This window comes from Lagenorhynchus albirostris, chromosome 9 (assembly GCF_949774975.1).
Source record: "Lagenorhynchus albirostris chromosome 9, mLagAlb1.1, whole genome shotgun sequence".
NCBI classification, from domain to species: Eukaryota; Metazoa; Chordata; class Mammalia; order Artiodactyla; family Delphinidae; genus Lagenorhynchus; species Lagenorhynchus albirostris.
The window spans coordinates 52,714,242-52,736,749 of record NC_083103.1 but is presented as its reverse complement, the minus strand read 5'-3'; positions in this window follow the sequence as shown (position 1 = coordinate 52,736,749).

Sequence of the window (22,508 nt, the reverse complement as noted above, 5' to 3'; positions counted from 1 at the left end):
TAATGAAAATTGGCTGAAAGCCCTCAATGAAATTCATTGAGGCGCCTATCTCTTCCAATCTGTGTCCATTTCCTCTGTTCCAAATGATAATAATAATAGTATCTAATATGTATTAAATATTCTAAGGACTGTTTTTTCCCCCCAAGGACTGTTTAATTCCCTTTATATTATTAACCCATTTACCTCTACCTCACTTTCATAGTCTGTTACAACTTGTAACAGAAGTCACAATAGTGGCTCACAATTCTTTTTCAATTAAAAAAATTTCCCCTCACATTTTATTACGAAAAATTTCAAGTGTACAGAAAAGTTGGAAGGACTGTACAGTGCACACCCATATATTCATCACCTAGGTGCTGCAATTAACATTTTTGCTATATTTGCTTTATCATATATTTATCCATCCCTCTATCCACACAACGATGCATCTTTTGATGCATTTCAAAGCTACTTGCAGACATCAGCACACTTCACTCCTTAACACTTCACCAACAGTTTTTTTTCCAGCTTTATTGAGAAATACTTGACATACATCAATGTATAAGTTTAAGGCATACAACATAATGGCTTGATTTACATACATCATGAAGTGGCTTGTGGTAATCAAAAAATGATTACCACAAAAGGTTCAGCTAACATCCATCATCTCATATAGATACAAAAAAAAGAAAGAAAAAAATTTTCCTTGTGATGAACAGTTTTATTTTAAACCTGAATAGTTTGCCTCCATTTAAAAATCAGATTTCTCTATAAAACTATTCTAGGTTTTCTTAAAAATATAGAAAAGTCTAGCAAAATACTGGGCCCACATTTCCTCATAGCAGCACTCTCCTTCCCTCTTATATGGAAAAGCGTTTTTCAATGTGCCAAGGTCTCTGGCAGCTTCACTCACTTATTGTCTGGTCCTAGAAGCCATTTGAGCTTTTCCCCAGCGCTGAAACAACTCTGATGCTGAGCTCTGTCCTATAATCATGGAATTAACAGAGTTCTGGGGGGAGCTGTACAGAGGGACCAGGGAAGATGGAAAGAATTGGATGAGCCAAAAAGACATTCTGTGGACCTGATGTACCTTGGTGATGGATTGAGGTTGAGGGGGAAATTGAGAATGACACCAGGGGTGGATGCTTAGTGACAACGCTCACTGAGGTAAGGAAATCAGGAACAAGCTTTTTTCTCCATGTGTCATCTCCCTCTGTCACTTCCTCTAGGATTGGGCCTCTCCTAGTTACTCCCATAACTATAACACTCATCTAACTGGGTTGGAATGGCCTGTCAATATATTTCTCCCACTAGACTGTAAGCTCCATAAGAGCTGAGACCAAGCCTGTTTTGTTCATTACATCCAGAGTCTAGGATATGGCCTGGCTCAGGCCCAGTGTCAATCAAAGTTTGATTATCAAGCAAATCAGTGCATGAATTCTAGATCAGTTTTTGGTTGTGTGGTTCATATGAATTTGCTTACAAGTGCCATGGCTTACTGGGTTGCCCACAAAACCAAGTTGCAGAGACTCACAGCTAAGGATCAGACAATGGCAAGTTCTTTCAGGTAAACGTCACCACTGGAGTCTCCACAGTAGCTCGTCTGCTGCCCTTCCCCAATGACACAAGAGTATGCCTGCCTGGGTATTGTCCTCTGGTCCCAGGAGAAAGCCCATGAAGGAAACCTTTAGCTTTATCATAATGCCTTTCACTTTATCTAACTATTATTAAGAAGACATTATATTACTCAAAATAACGCTGTAAAAATAATAGTAGTCACAATACACTGAATTCTTTTTTTTTAATTTTTTTTTTTTTTTTGGCTGTGTTGGGTCTTTGTTGTGCGAGGGCTTTCTCTAGTTGAGGTGAGCGGAGTCTACTCTTCATTGTGGTGTGTGGGCTTCTCATTATGGTGGCTTCTCTTATTGCGGAGCACAGACTCTAGGCACATGGGCTCAGTAGTTGTGGCTCATGGGCTCAGTAGTTGTGGCGCATGGGCTTAGTTGCTCCACGGCATGTGGCATCTTCCCAGACCAGGGCTTGAACCCGTGTCCCCTGCATTGGCAGGCGGATTTTTTTTTTTTTAAACATCTTTATTGGAGTATAATTGCTTTACAATGGTGTGCTAGTTTCTGCTTTATAACAAAGTGAATCAGCTATACATACATCCCCATATATCCTCCCTCTTGCATCTCCCTCCCACGCTCCCTACCCCACCCCTCTGGCAGGCGGATTCTTAACCACTGTGCCAGTGGGGAAGTCCTGAATTCTTTTTTTGAAAAGAATATTTATTTATTTGGCTGCACTGGGTCTTCATTGCGGCACACTGCATCTTCGTTGCCGTGTGCAGGATCTTTGTTGCAGCATGCAGAGTCTTTAGTTGCGGCATGCGAACTCTTAGCTGCGACATGTGGGATCTAGTTCCCTGGCCAGGGATCGAACCCAGGCCCCCTGCATTGGGAACTCAGAGTCTTAGCCACTGGACCACCAGATAAGTCCCTACACTGAATTCTAATTAAAAGTTGGGACCGTGAGGGAATTCCCTGGTGGTCCAGTGGTTAGGACACTGTGCTTTCTGTCAAGGGCCCAGGGTTCAATCCCTGGTCAGCTGTTCGGCATGGCGGGGTGGCGGAGGGCGGAAGATATCTGACTTTGGGACTTCCCTGGCAGTCCAGTGGTTAAGACTCCTCGCTTCCACTGCAGGGGGCGCAGGTTCAATCCCTGGTGGGGGAACTAAGATCCCGCAAGCTTCGCAGTGTGGCCAAAAAAAAAAGTTGGGACTGCGAGAATGACTTAATCCCTTCCTGGATATCCAAAATGTAAACAAGGTTTACTCAGTTTGGCCCTTCATGCCACAGGAGTGTACCTGGAACTATGAAGAGAGGGCCACATGTCTGTGAGTACCACCCAGGTCCTGTCCTGAAATTCCTAAAAATCAAAGGTGAGACTTGCCTGGTTGAATGAATATAGCCCACAGTTTTGGAGTGCAGTTCAGTCACTTGAAGACCAGCACAGTGGAATCTCATAGAAAGCATTTAACACATGCCGATCCAACTAGAGGAGCTTGGCAAAAAAAGAAGAGAGAATTTAAATTGAGTGAGTTAAGGGACTTCCCTGGTGGTGCAGTGGTTAAGAATCCACCTGCCAATGCAGGGGACATAGGTTCGAGCCCTGGTCCGGGAGGATCCCACATGCCGCAGAGCAACTAAGCCCGTGGGCCACAACTACTGGGCCTGCACTCTAGAGCCCGCCAGCCACAACTACTGAGCCCGCCAGCCACAACTATTGAGCCCGTGTGCCACAACTACTGAAGCCTGTGTGCCTAGAGCCCGTGCTCCACAGCAAAGAGAAGCCACCGCAATGAGAAGCCTGCACACCACAACGAAGAGTAGCCCCTGCTCGCCGCAACTAGAGACAGCCCGCGCTCGCAGTAATGAAGACCCAGTGCAGCCAAAAATAAATAAATAAATAATAAATTGAGTGAGTGAAGGTGGGTGTGTCTGCCTCCCGGCTCAGTGAGGTGGGAGGACAGAGGAGCCCTTCTGCTTAACCAGGCTCTATAGGTCTTGCTTCCCGAGGACCTCTCATGGGGTGAGCATCTAGCTGGGCTGAGTGTTCAACGGTTTATGTTTTTTTCCTACAAGACCTCTGAATAAGCCAACAACTTTTTCCAGTGTTCAACCGAAGAACCAGGGATCTGTGCCAGTCCTAGAGGGAAAACTGGATTGACAGAGAGAGGGTAGGTACATCAGTCTCCACTAGACGAAGTGGTCCCCAACCTTTTTGGCACCAGGGACCAGTTTTATGGAAGACAATTTTTCCATGGACAGGATGCGGGGGGGAATGGTTCAGGCAGTAATGCGAGCGGTGGGGAGTGACAGATGAAGCTTCGCTCGTCCGCTGCCCAGCTCCTGCTGTGCGGCCCAGTTCAACAGGCTGCACACTGATACCGGTCCAGGGGTTGGGGACCCCTGCACTAGAGCACCTCTTAAGAGATTATTGTTTGAGGATAATATCGACTACATTTGGTCATCACTTCCTTTAGATAACAACGCCTCCAAGTGAGATATGATGATGCCATCACATTCTCAATGATTTGATTAAAATTCATCAGTGACTCACTCTGGGCGTTGAATTGAGTCTGTGGATATCAAGAGAACAATACAATAGAATAAATTTTTAAAGAACTTTAATTAATTAATTAATTTATTTATTTATTTATTTATTGGCCTTGCTGCATGGCTTGTGGGATCTTAGTTCCCCAACCAGGGATCGAACCTGGGCCCATGGCAGTGGAAGCACTGAGTCCTAACCACTGGATTGCCAGGAAATTCCCCAAGAATTTAAAAAGTTTATTGTCTTGTATCATTGCTAAAAGACTCACACTTCTGTTACCCCTACTTCCGATAAAAATAAGATCCAGTGTACAGAAGGGTGTGAGAAAGAGCATCCTCACCCTGTAGGTGGGGTGTAAACTGGGCTTCCTTTGGGAAGGCAGCTTAATGGTACCTACTCTAACTTAAGACAATTCCCTTTGGCCCAGCAAATATGTTTGTTTTTATCTACTCCAGAAAAACACACAAATGTAAATGAAAGTGGTGCAAGAATGTTTATTATGGTACTATTAGTAACAATGAAAACATAAATTAAAAAACAACCTGAAAGCCCTGCAGTAGGGAAATGGTTATGGAATATTATGTAGTGATTAAAAGAGCACCAAGAAAAGAGCACCAAGAAATATCACTGTGACCAAACTTATTTTCAGAACAATATGGACTGTTTAATATTTATGTACAATAAACTAAAATGGATATGCACATAAACACATAGGAGGATCTATACCCAACCGATAGATAACTAAGCTTACTTGGGGAATTGCAGTAGTATTGGGGGAGCTTTAGGGGCAATTTACTTTATTGCTTGACTTTTCTTATAATAAAATATTTTCATGTATCACTTGTGAAATTTATTTTTTTATTTTTTGGCCATGCCACACGTCATGCAGTACCTTCCCCGACCAGGGATCGAACCCGTACCCCCTGCATTGGGAGCGCGGAGTCTTAACCACTGGACCACCAGGGAAGTCCCACTTGTGAAATTTAAAATGAATAAAAATGGAAAAATATTCAAGGGCCGCATACAGATAGGATTTCTGATCACGTGGCCACTTGTGAAACAATGTGAGTGTCCCAGCCTCCAACACCAAATCCCATAATCCTTTCTTCTGGAAGCTCAGGATAAAGAAGAGTTTATTCTCTTAATCAGACTGTAAATCTGTACTGTCCCATACGGCAGCCACTGGCCTCGCAGGGCTGCTGAACACTTGAAATGTGGCTGGTCTGAGTGGAAAAGGGCCATAAGTGTAAAATACACTCCAGATTTCAAAGTATAAAAAAAAAACCTCAACGATTTTCATATTGGTTACATGGTGAAACAATAACAGTTTAGATATGTTGAGTTAAATAAAATATGCTATTATAGTTAAGCTCACCTGTTTCTTCTGCTTTTTTTTTTTATGTGGCTACTAGAAAATTTGGTTACATATATGGCTTCCACTAATGGCTCTTATATTTTCCTTTAATAGTGCTACTGTAATCCTTTCAACCACAGAAATCAATGCTGTCTTACTTCTCTGTTTCCATGAGGTTAGGCACAGTGATTGGCAGAGAGTAGGCACTTAGTAACTGTTCACAGACTTAAAGAACAGAAGATTACAGTGGAGTGTTACATACCAATCTTGTTTACCTGTTTGCCTGGGGCGCTGGGAAACTCAGAACTGTTTCATGCTTGGTGGATCCCTGGGATCCCACCCTGGCTCAGATCAGCTCTAGACTGGAGATAGGGTGGACGAGGCCCCTCAGGCAGAATTCAGTATTGTTCCTGGAGCCAGGAAAGTGAGACTGTCACAGCCCCCTCTTCCATATACACAAGCCCTTTTTCTTCTATAAACTGAGGTCCAACAAAGTCCAACAAATGAATAGAGCCAAACTCAGTGAGAACAACCATTTAACCTTGTTCAGGTTCTTCTGAGCAAACATCCTGTGTGTCACTGGATCCACACAGTGGCCTGGGATATGGATTTAAATCCCTGCCTTTGGGACCAGCCAAAACATCCTTCAGTTTGAATGATATTTTAGAGAAGCTCTGGGTTTTTCATTCAGCAAAAGTTTTCTAAGCATCTATTCAGTGTGGCATAGTGTTTAAGTTCACAGACTTGAGCCAGATGGCCTGGGTTCACATCCCTGGTCTGACTGTTTGCTAGCTATGTGACCTTGGTCAAGTGATCTCTGCATAATTTTCCTCATCTGTGAAATGGGATGGAAATAATAATTAACCCACCCCATAGAGTGGTGGTGAGATTAAATTAATTAATACAGGGAAAGTGCTTAACACATAGTAAAGCACCTGGAACATGTTACCGAAAGTGGAGGCCCAGCTGCTTGCACTGCTCAAAAGCCAATAAGGAGGCAAAGTTGGTGGAAATGAAAGTTTGCTTTATTTTGGAGGCTGGCAATCTTACGGGGGGGGGGGAGGGCGGACTCCCATCCAAAGGCCGACTCCCCACCACTGACCATCAGTGGGCAAGAGCTTTTATAGACAGAGGGAGGGGGCTACATTCAGAAACAACACAGTCAGCTCTGAAAGTCATCTTGAAATTAGTCATGCAGTGGTCTGATCAGTGTCATCTTGATTGTTTTAAGTACAGTTAGTCTTTAGTTCCAGGGTCGGTTTGTTCCCATTTCTTTGAGGCCAAGTCTCAGAATTGTGGCAGTTTATGTCATGGATATAGTCTGGTCGTCATGTAGTTAACTTCTTCCACCTGGTGGGGCTTTCAGTATCTCTAAGACAGCTCACAGGATATGGCTAAGAATGCTAACTATAGCCCTTGAAGAGGAACTAAAGGACTATGCTTAATGACTGAACTATTATTATTTAGTCTTGTTGGACTGCTTTCCTTTGTTTCTGCATTTCCTCACTTCTCTGATTAAACTTAGTCTTTGGCTAAAGTTTTTCCACAGACAAAAGGCAGGCTGAGGACATGGGGGGCCAGGACTGCTGCTCCGTTTCAGTAAGTGTTCAATTAGCATTAGTTACTATAACTTGGAACTACTGCCTATGTCAGGTCCTGGGGACATTGATGAATCTGACACTGCTCCTGCCCTCCAGGAACTCAGAGCTGGGGCTGGGGGCTGGGGATACAGACAAGTAAATAAGTGTGATAAGCATCATAAGTATCAAAATAGGGACAATAGGGCACTGAGGAGGGCAGGGTGTTGGAAAAGATGTCACAGAGCTCCAATCCTTGAACTGAGGCTCACAGGATACTCAGGTGGTTGCCAGACAGACAGACACATCAGGCAGAATGAATGGGAGCAAAAGAAGGACTCCCCCTGCCCCCACCATTATGAAAATAGTTTTCCTATTCAAAAAATAAAATACATTCATAAAAAGCATTGAAAAGATAGAGAAGCAAATAAAAACAGCACTCTTCTTGTTAAGCAGTGTAAACATTTCGGGACACATGTTTCCAGATGTCTTTCCAGGCAGTTAGATGAACTGTGATGAATGGTGTGCACCTGCAATGTCACACAGATGGGGTCATCGCGATGCACGGGTGCCATGAAGGATTCTGGTGTCCTACCAGGAGGGTGCCGAGGGAGTAGACAGCTTGTCAGAGGTGGGGCAGTGGGGAAATAATGAAGCCAGCTCAATCTGTTTCATATCCCAGTGCTACCACTTACGAGCTTTGTGATCTCAAGCAAGTCACTTAACGTTTCTGAGTCTCAGATTCTTCATCTGAAAAGTGGAGAAATGATCATTAACCTCATAGGATTTCTATGATTGAATTAAATGGTGTCTTTATATTTTTATTTTATTTTTTATAATTAATTTATTTATTTATTTATTGGCTGCATGGGTCTTCGTTGCTGTGCTCGGGCTTTCTCTAGCTGCGGTGAGTGAGGGCTACTCTTCGTTGCAGTGCACGGGCTTCTCATTGCGGTGGCTTTTCTTTGTTGCAGAGCACAGGCTCTAGGCACGTGAGCTACAGTAGTTGTGGCACACGGGCTCAGTAGTTGTGGCTCGTGGGCTCTAGAGCGCAGGCTCAGTAGTTGTGGTGCACGGGCTTAGTTGCTCTGCGGCATGTGGGATCTTCCCGGACCAGGGCTCAAACCCGTGTCCCCTGCATTGGCAGGCGGATTCTGAACCACTGTGCCACCAGGGAAGTCCCTAAACGGTGTCTTTAAAGCATTCATCATAGTGCCTAGCATGTGGAAAGTGTTCATTAAGTGGGACAGATTATCACTGCTTTTAAGGCAAATAAACAACTTGGCATTTAGGTTTATGCTAATCTTCAATGTTTTGGTTAGGGTGTCACCTTGCCAACACTAACACATGGGCCCACACCTCTGCTCTTTGCAGAAGGCCGTAACACACCAGTACCTTTCACACATACCAGGCACTATTTGCTATGTAGGGCAGAGAAATCTTTCTTTAAAGAAAGATGTGGGGAAAATTGGATAAGAGGTCAGGTTGCAGAAGCAGAAAGACATGGCCAAGGGAGAGAAAAAGGCCAAGGAGGTCCCAGCTCATCAGGCTTCTTGCAGGAGTTTGAGATCAGCCTCTGGTCTGGGGAGATGCGGCCTGACGACAGCTGTAACAGGGACCTGCCCAGGGCCAGTAAGGGCTAGGAGGGAGAGGGCAAGGGGTAGGCAGGCAGGTAAAAAAGACCAGCTGGACCTTTCCTGAGTGGGTGTTACCAAGCCCAGCTCAAGGATGGGGAACACAGATGCAGTACCCAGAAAGAGTAAGCTTGTCCAGTTTGATTTTAGAACATGAAATTCCCCCTTTCCTAAACCGGCTCTCCCGAAGCTCTGCATATGTCGCCCTCTGGCGTTCACAACTGGCAACTACAGTGCCTTGTTCAACCTCTTTCCCAGAAAGGGGCGGGACTGCTGCTCTCCCCGAAGACGCTCCCCATCCCTTCAGCTGGTCCACTGGCCAAGTGGGCATCTTTGGCTAACCCCATGCAAAGGCCTGAGAATGTGGGACAAAATATAGCTGGGGAGGTGAGAGTCCTCCGCAGAAACAAGAGTCAGGAGGCTGGCTTAGCAGAATTTGACTAGCGGAGTCCACACATTAGGGCTGAATTTACCATGACTCCATTCAGGTGACTGGAGAACAGGAACAAGATGATAACAAGCCAGGGCTACCAACTGCCTAGCTTCCTACCCAGAGCCAGGTCGTGTGAAGGGGCGGCTGGTCAGCTCGGAGACAAAGGGAGAGGACAAGAGCCAGGGGCTGGCATGCAGCCAACACGGGTATGACGGGGGCTGGCTGCCTCTTTCTTAACAGTGAGTGCTTTGGGTTTTTGTAGAGAAGCCATTAGAATCATCTAATCTTGTTCTCCAGACCCTGATTCCACAGGCTTAGAAGATTCAGAAGGGGTTCAGGCTCCAAGTAACCTCTGCTTAGCCTTGTGCGTCCCCAGAGAGTCATGGCCATGTTTACCCTGTGAATGTTGCGGGCCTCCACATGGGTCAACAAGCGCTGGGGAGCAGTGGAACTCACCTCCACTGCTGGGGGGAATGTAAATTAGCACAGCTGCCTTGGAAAGTTTGGTATCCTGAGGAATGTTGGTGGTGCATCCCCAGACCCCAGCAATTCCACTCCTGGGTATACAGCCCAGAGCCCCGATCTTCAAATGTTTGTGCTCACATTCTCTCTACAAGAATTTAAAGGGTACGGTTTTCTTTTGTACATTCTAAGTTACGTAGAACTTTAACATAGGTAGAACTTTTCACCCTTAGTTTAAACAAACTTGAAAAGACTATGCTTTCCAGTATTATTGTAATGTCAACTCTGAGATAAAGCAGTTAGTCATTCTTTTAAATGTATCATAGGAATATAAATGCCACCGTGATTTGAACCCACAATTATCCACTTTAAAGGTAGGCAACAAGTTTTTCTTGACCAGTTGCACGTTATATATTGTTTCATTTTCTCCTTGAACTTATATTTCCATTCTGCACAGCCCTGGGAATATCTTCATGTACCCTGGAAAATCCAGAGTTCCCTGTGAAGTGGATCCATGACCTCTCTGCCATTCACTCTGAGTTAACTCGGGTTTGGCTCAGCTGAGTGATTTTCCAGGAAGATCCCAAACCAGCTGGGTGTTCTTCTAGCTCAGTGACCCGTTGAAATTTAGTTCCTTTCCATTACCCTTTGTTTGTTCAAGAAGAGTCTGAACCAGGGTCCTAGCATGCAGGGGCACAAGTGCTTTTAACGACAACACTCTTAAAAGATTGCTGCTTATGTAAACAACAGGGAATTTCACACACTAATAATTACATATATCAGAGCTTATAATGTACCAGGCACTGCTCTAAGTACTTTATAAACATTATTGCCTGATAATCCTCACCATGCAGTTTCACCTATTTATCACACTATAACCCATTTTACCAACAAAAGGAAAGTGTCTTCTAAGACCAAAAATCTATCCCCCTAAATAAAATTCCTTATGAATATCCAGGAATTTAAAGGATTAGGCAACCTCATTTTCCAGACGTTACTGATAATTTTCCACCAATAAGAAGCCACAGTTGGAGAGAAGTTAAGAGAAGTTGAAGATGTCTTCATTTTAATTGTAATGAGACCTATTGAGAAGAAAGTAACCAGGGACCAGAATGATTCTTAAATTCTTTCCTTGAAGAGACTTTGAATTAACTACAGTCAAAACAGGACACTAGATGAGTGAAATAAATGTTTTGGGGCCACAAAGTGTTTCAGGATACCTAGTCCAGTACAGTCCCATCGCGAAGATGGGATGGCTGATCAAGAGCAGGACAGCTTGGAAGGGGGACCGCTAGAGGGCGGCAGAGCACAACGAGCCCGCACCGGTCACGGGAAAGCCAACCGCGTCCCTGATGTCGAGAGAAGCCAAACGAAAAAGCCTTGCGGGCCTGGGGCGTGGGGAGAGGGGGGCGGCGGTGGGGGAACTGACCGCCTATCCCACAGCTTCTCCTGAAGGGCAAGGGAGGCAGGTTATGGACCAGCGGTGTCCAACAGAAATAACAACATGAGCCACTTACGTAATTTCAAGTTTTCTAGTAGCCACTTTATACAAGAAAAAAAGAACAGGTGACATTAATTTTAACATTTTAAAATTTACCCACATATATACAAAATGTTATCATTTCAACATTAATATAAAAATTAATCTAATTAATTTAATATAATAATATATTAATATATAAATTAATATAAAAATTATTGAGATAGCTTACTTTAAAAAATTTTGGTATTAAGTCTTTGAAAACCGGTGTGTATTTTCTATTCACTACAGCACTTCTCAGTTTGGACTAGCCATGTTTCAAGGGTTCAGTAGCCACTCGTGACTATAGATATTTAATTTCTTCCAGGTAAGTACGTCCTGCAGGACAAAGGCCTTATGAGGATTCCAGTAGCATCCTAGGGAAAAGGTCAGGGCCCAGCCTACAGTCTTGACCTACACCCCCAACCCCTCCCCCAAAACACCTCCCGTACAGGTTTCTGCCGGGGCGCTGCTACCTCTCTGCTCATCTCTCAGGCCCCTCCTTGCTACATAGAGCTGCTTACTGAAATGCAGCTCAGCGTGTCAGGCCCCAGATTAGGAAATTTTCATGGCTCCTAGTGTCCCTTCTGCTCTCCTCTGCGACCAGAGATGGTCAGTCTTGAAGAGGTTCGAGAGTTTAGATAGCTTACCTTCAATGATTGGGAAGATGATAATAGCAACGATTGGATTGTACATTCAGTTTCCCACTGAGAGAGGCAGACCCTCAGAGAGGTGAGGGCAGGCTCTGCTATCACCAAGCCTGGTGTGGAATCCCAGCTGTAGTGGCCTTGGGCAAATGGCTTAAAGCTGTCTCTGTGCCTCAGTTTCCTTATCTGTAAAATAGGGGTAATAATAGTCCTTATCCAATAAGCATGTTGTCAGGATTAAATGAGATACTTAGTGCTTGGCACATAGGAAGAGCTAAATAAATATTAACTCTTAAAAATCAACTTTTGCATAACTGCATGTTAACCCTTTTAAACAATTATTATTTGGCAAAATACATAAACTGTCGAGAACTGCCAGCTGCTGTGTTGGACCTGGATTTGCTCTGATTAAACCTTTGTCTGTGGTGCCTGGAGTGGGCTGTTATGACAGTACCTCCTGTCACCAGCCAAATGGATCCCATCATTATCAGTCTGCCAACTACAATTTTTAAACAACATAAAGAAAAAGTTTACCAATTAAAATACCTTTAAAAATAATTTAGTTATTTGCTAATAAATGGCTAATGCTTATTGAATACTTGCAAAGTGCCACGTGGGTTTGTTTTTTTTTTTAACGTGCTCTAATGCATTGAATTTCCACAACAACTTCATGAATTAGAGTCTATATTTTACAGATGAGGAGACAGGTCACAAAAGTAGGAGGTGGCAGAAGTTAGATTCAAATCCAGACAGCCTGGCTCCAGAGTCAGCATGGGCCACCCTTTTCTACTTTTCACCAGCAAAATCTATTCCTTCAACCCTTAGGCCTTGTGTGAAGCTCTTTCCCCCAGCCCAGCCCCACCCCTGGCCTGTGTTCCCAGAGGTGCTTGGGTCAGACCGCCAGTCACCTGTCATGTGACATCGCCATGAGTTATGCTGGAATCTAGTTCCTCATACCAGCGTGTCAGCCTCCTGCCTGGTGACAAGGCCCAGGCCCAGGCCCAGGGTAGGGAGCTGGATAGGTTTGATTTCTGGCTCTGGAACCTACTTTGTGGGTGCCTTAAACAAAAAGCTTAATTTGCTGTGCCTCGAAGGTGTCATGAGTGCTTTTAGCCCTATGTGTAAAGTTCCTGACACATAGTAGATGTTTTATAAATCCTGGCTTCTTATCATCAAAGATAATGACTGTGCTATATTTTTCTCTGAATTAAAATGTAAGTTAGTTTCCTTACAACCATAAAATGGCATAATCAGTAAATTGATATGGAAGGCAATTTGGTTACAACCTGAAACTCATTAAATACACTTGCCCTTTGACCCAGCAATTGCATTTCTAGGGAATTATATACATATGTGAGAAATTATATGTGAGAAATTATATATGCACAAGAAAGTCATTGTAAGAAAAGGTTGGGAGCCACCAAACTGTCAAACATTAGGAAACTGTTTAAACAAATTGTAATATATCCATCAGATGGGATATGATGAAATCACGAACAAGAATGACATGGCTCTATGTACAGTGGGAGGAACCACTTTCCAAAAAAAAAGAGCAAAGTGCAGAAGAGCGTGGAAAATGTTACAGTTTGTATAAAAACTAAAAAGAAAGGCTATATGTGTAAGTACTTATATGTGGATTGAATATCTCTGGAAGGAAGTGCCAGAAACTAGGGGCTGCAGAGCTGGGCTTCACACGTGGGTAGGAAGCTGACTTTTCACTGACTACCCTTTTTGAATGTTGTATGATATGCATGTATATCAATTAAAATTTTAACTAAAAATAAAAGTGAACACCTGGGGCTTCTCTGGTGGCACAGTGGTTAAGAATCTGCCTGCCAATGTAAGGGACACGGGTTCAAGCCCTGGTCCAAGAAGATCCCACATGCCGCGGAGCAACTAAGCCCATGCACCACAACTACTGAGCCTGCGCTCTAGAGCCCACAAGCCACAACTACTGAGCCCATGTGCCACAACTACTGAAGCCTGAGTGCCTAGAGCGCATGCTCCGCAACAAGAGAAGCCACCACAATGAGAAACCCATGCCCCGCAACGCAACTAGAGAAAGCCCGCGTGCAGCAACGAAGACCCAACACAACCAAAACTAAAAATAAATAAATAAATAAATGAAAAAAAGTGAACACCTGAAGATATTCAATCTCAGTCATAACATTTTTCCAAAAATGATATACAAATGGCAAAAAGATATACAGAAGTATGCTCAACATCACTAATCATTAGGGAAATGCAAATCAAAACCACAATGAGATATCACCGCACACCTGTCAAATGGCTATCACCAAAAAGACAACAATTAACGAGTGTTAGGGAGGATGTGGAGAAAAGGGAAGGCTCGTGTAAAGCTGATGGGAATGTAAATTGGTACAGCCACTCCAGAAAACAGTTTGGAGGTTTCTCAAATAATTAAAAATAGAACTACCATACGATTCAGCAATCCACTTCTGGGTATATATCTGAAGGAAAGGAAAACACTCTCTCAAAGTGATATCTGTATGCCCAGGTTCATTGCAGCATTATTTACAAGCCAAGATAAAGAAATAACCTCAGTGTCTATCGATGGATGAATGGATAAAGAAGATATGTATATATATATAAATTATTCAGTCATAAAAAAAGAAGGAAATTCTGCCATTTGTGACAACATAAATGAACTTTGAGGGCATTATGCTAAGTGAAATAAGCCAAACAGAGAAAGACCAATTCTGTGTCATCTTACTTATATGTGAAATCTATAAAACAAAACCCAAACTCACAGAAAGGTGGTTGCCAGAAGCTAAGGGGGTGGGAGAAATGGGGAGAGGTTGGTCAGAGGGTACAAACTTCCAGTTAGAAGATAAAGAAGTGCAGGGGGGGTAATGTATAGTATGGTGACTATAGTTAACAATTCTGTATTGTATACTTGAAAGTTGCTAAGAAAGTAGATCTTAAAAGTTCTCAACACACACACACATAAAAGTTAACTACGTGAGGGGTGATGTGTTAACTAATCTTATTGTGGTAATCATTTTGCAATATATACAGTTGCCGCATCATCATGTGGAATACCTTAAACTTACACAACGTCATATTTCAATTATATCTCAGTAAAGCTGGGGAAAAAACAGTTGTAGTAAGGGACATGTAAATTAAAACAAGGTGGTTATACTTTTCATCCGTCAGATTGGCCAGCATTTTCAAGTCTGGTGTCAAGTGTTGGCTCACGCCGGTCCTGTAACACCTTGTTGGTGGCAGAGTAAGAAGATACAGCTAACTTTATTATTTTCAAAAAATATTTATTTATTTATTTTGGTTGCACTGGGTCTTAGTTGCGGCACGTGGGCTCCTTAGTTGCAGCATGCGAACTCTTAGTTGCGGCATGCGTGTGGGATCTAGTTCCCTGACTAGGGATCGAACCCAGGCCCCCTGCATTGGGAGCACGGAGTCTTAACCATTGCACCACCCAGGGAAGTCCTGCTACAGCTAACTTTAAAACAACCTGGCTTTATCTAGTATTTGCCCTATGCTGGCACGACTCCGTTTTCCAGGTCAGTTCAAAGCCAGAGGTAGAGCTGTGTCCCTACCGCAGCTCAACGTCAGCTCTTGGCAGCCGTCACCTCTGCGGAGCGCTGAGGCCAGACTAGAGATGCTGGTCGGAGGAGACAGGCCTCCCTGTACAGTTTCCAACTTTTTTTTTAATCCAAGGAGAATGTATTCATGCATTAGTTGTATAATTAATTATAAGGTTTAAAAGTTAAAAATATTTTGAGGGACTTCCCTGGTGGCAGAATTGTTAAGAAACTGCCTGCCAAAGCAGGGGACATGGGTTCGATCCTTGGTCCGGGAAGATCCCACATGCTGTGGAGCAACTAAGCCCATGCAACACAACTACTGAGCCTGCGCTCTAGAGCCCATGAGCCACAACTACTGAGTCTGTGCATCTAGAGCCCATGCTCCACAACAAGAGAAGCCACTGCAATGAGAAGCCTGCACACCTCAATGAAGAGTAGCCCCTGCTCAACGCAACTAGAGGAAGCCCACACGCAGCAACAAAGACCCAATGCAGCCAAAAGTTTAAAAAATAAAATAAATAAATTTATTTAAAAATATTTTGGCAAGCCAATCCAAAAATGGGCAGAAGACCTAAATAGACATTTCTCCAAAGAAGATATACAGATTGCCAACAAACACGTGAAAGGATGCTCAACATCACTAATCATTAGAGAAATGCAAATCAAAACCACAATGAGGTATCACCTCCCACCAGTCAGAATGGCCATCGTCAAAAAATCTACAAACAGTAAACGCTGGAGAGGGTGTGGAGAAAAGGGAACCCTCTTGCACTGCTGGTGGGAATGTAAATTGATACAGCCACTATGGAGAACAGTATGGAGGTTCCTTAAAAAACTACAAATAGAACCACCATATGACCCAGCAATCCCACTACTGCGCATATACCCTGAGAAAACCAAAATTCAAAAAGAGTCATGTACCAAAATGTTCATTGCAGCTCTATTTACAATAGCCAGGACATGGAAGCAACCTAAGTGTCCATCGACAGATGATGGATAAAGAAGATGTGGCACATATATACAATGGAATATTACTCAGCCATAAAAAGAAACGAAATTGAGTTATTTGCAGTGAGGTGGATGGACCTAGAGTCTGTCATACAGAGTGAGGTAAGTCAGAAAGAGAAAGACAAATACCGTATGCTAACACATATATATGGAATTTAAGAAAAAAAAAAAGTCATGAAGAACCTAGGGGTAAAACAGGGATAAAGACACAGATCTACTAGGGAATGGACTTGAGGATATGGGGAAGGGGCAGGGTAAGCTGGGACAAAGTGAGAGAGTGGCATGGACATATATACACTACCAAACGTAAGGTAGATAGCTAGTGGGAAGCAGCCGCATAGCACAGGGAGATCAGCTCAGTGCTTTGTGACCACCTAGAGGGGTGGGATAGGGAGGGTGGGAAGGAGGGAGATGCAAGAAGGAAGAGATTTGGGGATATATGTATATGTATAACTGATTCACTTTGTTATACAGCAGAAACTAACACACCATTGTAAAGCAATTATACTCCAATAAAGATGTTTAAAAAATAAATAAATAAACTACTATATATAAATATAGATACTATATCTATTATCTAAAATAGATAATAAGGTCCTACTGCACAGCATAGGAACTATATTCAATGTCTTGTAATAAACTAGAATGGAAAAGAATATGAAAAAGAATATAGATAGATAAAACTGAAACACTTTGCTGTACACTAGAAACTAATACAACACTGTAAGTTACCTATACTTCAATTTAAAAAAGCACATTTGTTTGCTTAAATGATAAACCATGTGGTATAGCAAATAATGTCTTGAACTAGGAATTAGAAAACTTGAATTAATTCTCTCATGTCTCATCAGTTTTGTGATATTAGGCAAAACATGTAATTTTTTAGATCTCAGTTTCCTCACCTGTAAAAGTGGAAGAAAAACTGTTCTTACATGAATGTGAGGTAAAGCAAACAAGCTAATACATGAACGTCTTCAGTAAAAAAAAAAAAAAAAATTTGGAATCCCACCAGCTGTGTGTCAGGCGCTGCACTAGGTGCTGGGGAGGTGCCAGCCATCAGGCCGAGCTGGTCCCTGCCCAGGTGGGCAGGTGTGGAAGGTGCGGGCAGGGAGCATGGTCAGCATTGTGAGGAGAGGGCATCCAGAGGCCAGCCTGACTGGTCTGGGGACAGTGAGGTGATCAGCGGGTGGTGAGTCCAGCTCTGGACATATGCAGAGTCCAAGACTCTGGAGACATTTGGGGCAAATGTCCAAGGAGCAGAAGAACCGTGGGTCTGGGCACAAATGTGAGCAGAAGCCCTGGTGGGGTGTGGGGTAGCCAGAGTTTTAAGAGAGAGAGTCGGGTGAGGACAGAGCCTGGGAGCCTCCCTGTTTAGAGGCAGTGAGGGAGACTTAGAAGAGATGGTCAGAGAGGTAGGTAGGGGTTGACATCGTCGGGAGGGCTGGGGGAAAAGAGAGTTCCCAAGAAGGAGTGGTCGAGAGCAAGCAGCACCGCTGAGAGGGCAGGTGGCCTGAAGACAAGGATGGAGGGCATTGAGGCCACTCGCCAGCACAGTTCTGCGCATCCCACTTTAGGACAAACATTCACCAGCAGAGAAGATCCAGGAGTGACCAGGTGTCTCTCAGGGGAATGTTTGAATGAACTGGGGATGCCAGCATGAGAAAGGAGTCTCCCAGGCCTGAGAGTCCCCCACAGACACAGCCCCTCAGACTCAGAGCACCTGGGGTGGCAATGCTGATTCACCCTCTGCCCCTGGCTCACTCTGCTCCAACCCAGCTGGCCTCCTTGCTGTTCCTTGGATGCCAGACCGGCTCCCACCTCAGGGCCTTTGTACCTGCTGTTGCCTTTGCCTGGAACACTTCCTCAATACATCCTCATCTCCTTTAGGTTTTTTTAAAAAATATTTATTTATTTTAATTATTTATTTGGCTGCGTCGGGTCTTAGTTGCAGCACGTGGTGTGTTTTTTTTGCAGCACGCAGGCTTCTCTCTAGCTGTGGCACGTGGGCTTAGTTGCCCTGCGGCATGTAGGATCTTAGTTCCCCGACCAGGGATCGAACCGGTGTCTGCTGCATTAGAAGGCAGATTCTTAACCACTGGACCACCAGGGAAGTCCCTCCTTTAGGTTTTTACTCAAATGTTATCTTCTCTGTTAGGCCTTTCCTGACAATCAATTTAAAACAGCAGCACCCCCTCTCAACATTACCTAGTCCCTTCCCTACTTAATTTTTCTCCATAACACATCTATCATCATCTTATAATACCTATATTGAAGTTTTAAAATGTTTATTTTGATTTGAGTGGAAAATATATTTACATGGTTCAAGATTCAAAGTTGTGTCCAGTCTTTTGCTATTAGAAATATCTCTGCCATGAATAAACTTGTGCCTGCATCATTTTATTGTATAGATGAAGCTCTAGGCTAAAGTCCCATAAGTGGGATTACTGGGTTAAGGGGTAAATGCATTTATAGCTCACTTATTAATTTTTTTTTTCTGCTCTCATGGCTAGAATAAGCTCCATGACAGGACAGGAATTTTTTTTTTTTTTTTTTTTTTTTTTTTTTTTTTTTTGCGGTACGCGGGCCTCTCCCTGTTGTGGTCTCTCCCGTTGCGGAGCACAGGTTCTGGACGCGCAGGCTCAGCGGCCATGGCTCATGGGCCCAGCCGCTCCGCGGCACGTGGGATCTTCCCGGACCAGGGCACGAACCCCTGTCCCCTGCTTCGGCAGGCGGACTGTCAACCACTGCGCCACCAGGGAAGCCCAGGACAGGAATTTTTAAACTTTTCTTCATTGCTATATCCCCAGTGCTTCAAACAAGGCTCGGCACATAGTAGACGCTCAATAAATAAGTGTTGAGTGAGTGAATGAACCCATTCCTGGAAGCCTGAAGATACACTCCTGACAGCCATTCTAGAGTCGGCCTCCTTCCCGACCTCAGGGCTGTGGATTCTTGGAGAGGCTTGGACACAGTACAATGTCCTCGCCAGTCCCATACCCCCTCCAGAAAGTGAAAGCCTTTCCTCAGCAGATACAGCAATGCTGTACTAATGCTGGTTGTTCTCTCCTCTGCTTCCCCTGCTTTACCCAGGAAGGCTTTTAAAAAGATGTCTACTAATATTTGCAAATGAATCAACGGACAAAGAATTAATCTCCAAAATATACAAACAGCTCATGCAGCTCAATGTCAAAAAAACAAACAACCCAATCAAAAAATGGGCAGAAGACCTAAATAGACATTTCTCCAAAGAAGATATACAGATAGCCAAGAAGCACATGAAAAGATGCTCAATATCACTAATTATTAGTGAAATGTAAATCAAAACTACAATGAGGTATGACCTCACACTGGTCAGAATGTCCATCATCAAAAAACCTACAAACAATAAATGCTGGAGAAGGTGTGGAGAAAAGAGGACCCTCCTACACTGTTGGTGGGAATGTAAATTGATATAGCCACTATGGAGAACAGTATGGAGGTTCCTTAAAAAACTAAAAATAGGATTACCATATGACCTAGCAATCCCACTACTGGGCATATACCCAGAGAAAACCATAATTCAAAAAGACACACGCACCCCAATGTTCATTGCAGCACTATTTACAATAGCCAGGTCATGGAAGCAACCTAAATGCCCATCGAGAGATGAATGGATAAAGAAGATGTGGTACATATATACAATGGAATATTACTCAACCATAAAAAGGAAAGAAATTGGGTCATTTGTAGAGACATGGATGGACCTGGAGACTGTCATACAGAGTGAAGTAAGTCAGGAGTAAAACAGATATTGTGTATTAACATATATATATGGAATCTAGAAAAATGGTACAGATGAACCAGTTTGCAAAGCAAAGTAGAGACACGGATGTAGAGAGCAAACATATGGACACCAAGGGGGGAAAGTGGGGGTGGGATGAACTGGGAGATTGGGATTGACATATATACAGTACCTTATATAAAATGGATAACTAATGAGAACTTGCTGTACAGTAGAAACTAACACAATATTGTAAAACAACTATACCTCAATTAAAGAAAAATGTCGGGCTTCCCTGGTGGCACGGTGGTTAAGAATCCACCTGCCAATGCAGGGAACACAGGTTCGAGCCCCGGTCCGGGAAGATCCCACATGCTGTGGAGCAACTAAGCCCATTCACCACAACTACTGAGCCCGCGTGCTACAACTACTGAGCCCACACACCACAACTACTGAAGCCCGTGTGCCTAGAGCCGGTGCTCTGCGACAAGAGAAGCCACCGTAATGAAGAGTAGCCCCCACTCACCATAACTAGAGAAAGCCCATGCGCAGCAACGAACACCCAATGCAGCCCAAAACAATAAATTTAAAAAAAAGAAAAAAAAAGAACATGGTGAAAATTGTAGCTGCCGGCAGGTCTCATCATTCCTGGGGAGAGAGCACCCAGAAAATCTCCTTGTGGGCAGGCACTCAGGTTCTGGCATGTTCAAGACATCCACTACCCCTACCCTCCAAATTAGCAGGTTGATGTTTGAGTCCCCCAGACTTCTAGGGCAATGGTGAAGAAGTTGACTGTGATAATTCCCCGATTTCTCTCACCTGTCAAAAGGACCACTTTTGTTAGTTGGCTTCACGTTTCCAGGAGTGTCTGTTGATATTTGTCTGAGTCAACTGTTTAACTGCAGGAAACTTGGCCATTCTGATTCCCTCTGGGCCCCTGGAGGACGCCCCAGGTCCCATGAGGACATCACCTGTTGGCTTCCAGTTTCCATGGGAGTGGGGAGAAAGAAGAGGTTAAAATATGCAGCCAGACTGACCTGGGTTCACACTCTGGCCTGGCAACTGAGTAGCTGTGAGGTCTTGGGAAACTAAGGTCAAAGCTCCCTTCATCTTGTGTTCCAGCCCTGCCTATTTTTCTTGCCCCTCCTATAACCAACCACCCTGATAAAGAGGAGGGAAAGGGTAAAGTCCAGAACCTACGACCCAGGTTTGGGCCAGAGACAGAAGATCCCATAATGGCAGTCTGTGTGCCCCAGGACAGGCCCCTCCTTCATCTTCATGGTCAAGTGGGCTGTTTATAACAAAACCCGGGATCCATGGCAGCAGCTCCAAACACCTTTTGGCTCCAAACCTGAACTTTCTGGATTTTCTGAGAAGTTCACTTATAAATTAGAGCATTGTTTGGATATCTTTAATCACATCTGGCACTCAAGTATTCACAGTGTGTATAACCAGGGGCGCTCCTAATAAACTTTGGTAAACACAGAAGTCCAGATTTCTAGGCTAGACACCTGCCTCAATGTTTATGCTGGAATGGGGGATCTCAAATTTCTATAGGGACGGGACCATCAAGAAAAGGTCCTTTAAGGCTGAAAGAAATGGGAGATTCTTTTTTTTTTTTTTTTTTTTTTTGCGGTACGCGGGCCTCTCACTGTTGGGGCCTCTCACTGTTGCGGAGCACAGGCTCCAGAAGCGCAGGCTCAGCGGCCATGGCTCACGGGCCCAGCCGCTCCGCGGCATGTGGGATCTTCCCGGACCAGGGCACGAACCTGTGTCCCCTGCATCGGCAGGCAGACTCTCAACCACTGCGCCACCAGGGAAGCCCTGGGAGATTCTTTTGACTCTAAAGAAACTGAAGATTTGAGAGAGCTTGAAGTAGCCTGAACTTGAAAACTGCCCAGGAAACAATAGTGATTAAAACAAGGGATTTAGCCTTTAAAGCAGAAACAAAACAATCCCTGCAGGTTTGAGCTGGTGACTGGATCAGTAGAGAAGAAAGTGTCAAATCCCTAGATTGTTTCTGTCCAAAGTGGAGCATTCCCCCGCAGCTTGGGAAAGATTTAGGAGACATGGAAACTAAATGTAATAAAGAGACCTTGTCAGGATCCTGATTCAAACAAGCCAACCGTCAAAAAGGAAAAACTATGAGACATTTAGGGAAATTTGAAAACTGACTGGATATTTGAGATGAAGCCAAACTTGATAGTTGTTGAAGGTGAGTGATGGGTACATGGTTCCTTTTGCTATTTTTTTCAACTTTTGCCTATGTTTGAATTTTTCCATAATAAAAGTAAAACAAGGCCTCCAAATAGATTGTTTCATATGTTAAGCTCAAATACTTCCCTTTCCTTACATATCATCAATTGCTTAAAATCATGCCACATTTTAATTTCCTTCACATGTGAATCACAATTTTCTGGTACAGTTATGTGTTTTTCCTGGAGTTTCTTGGC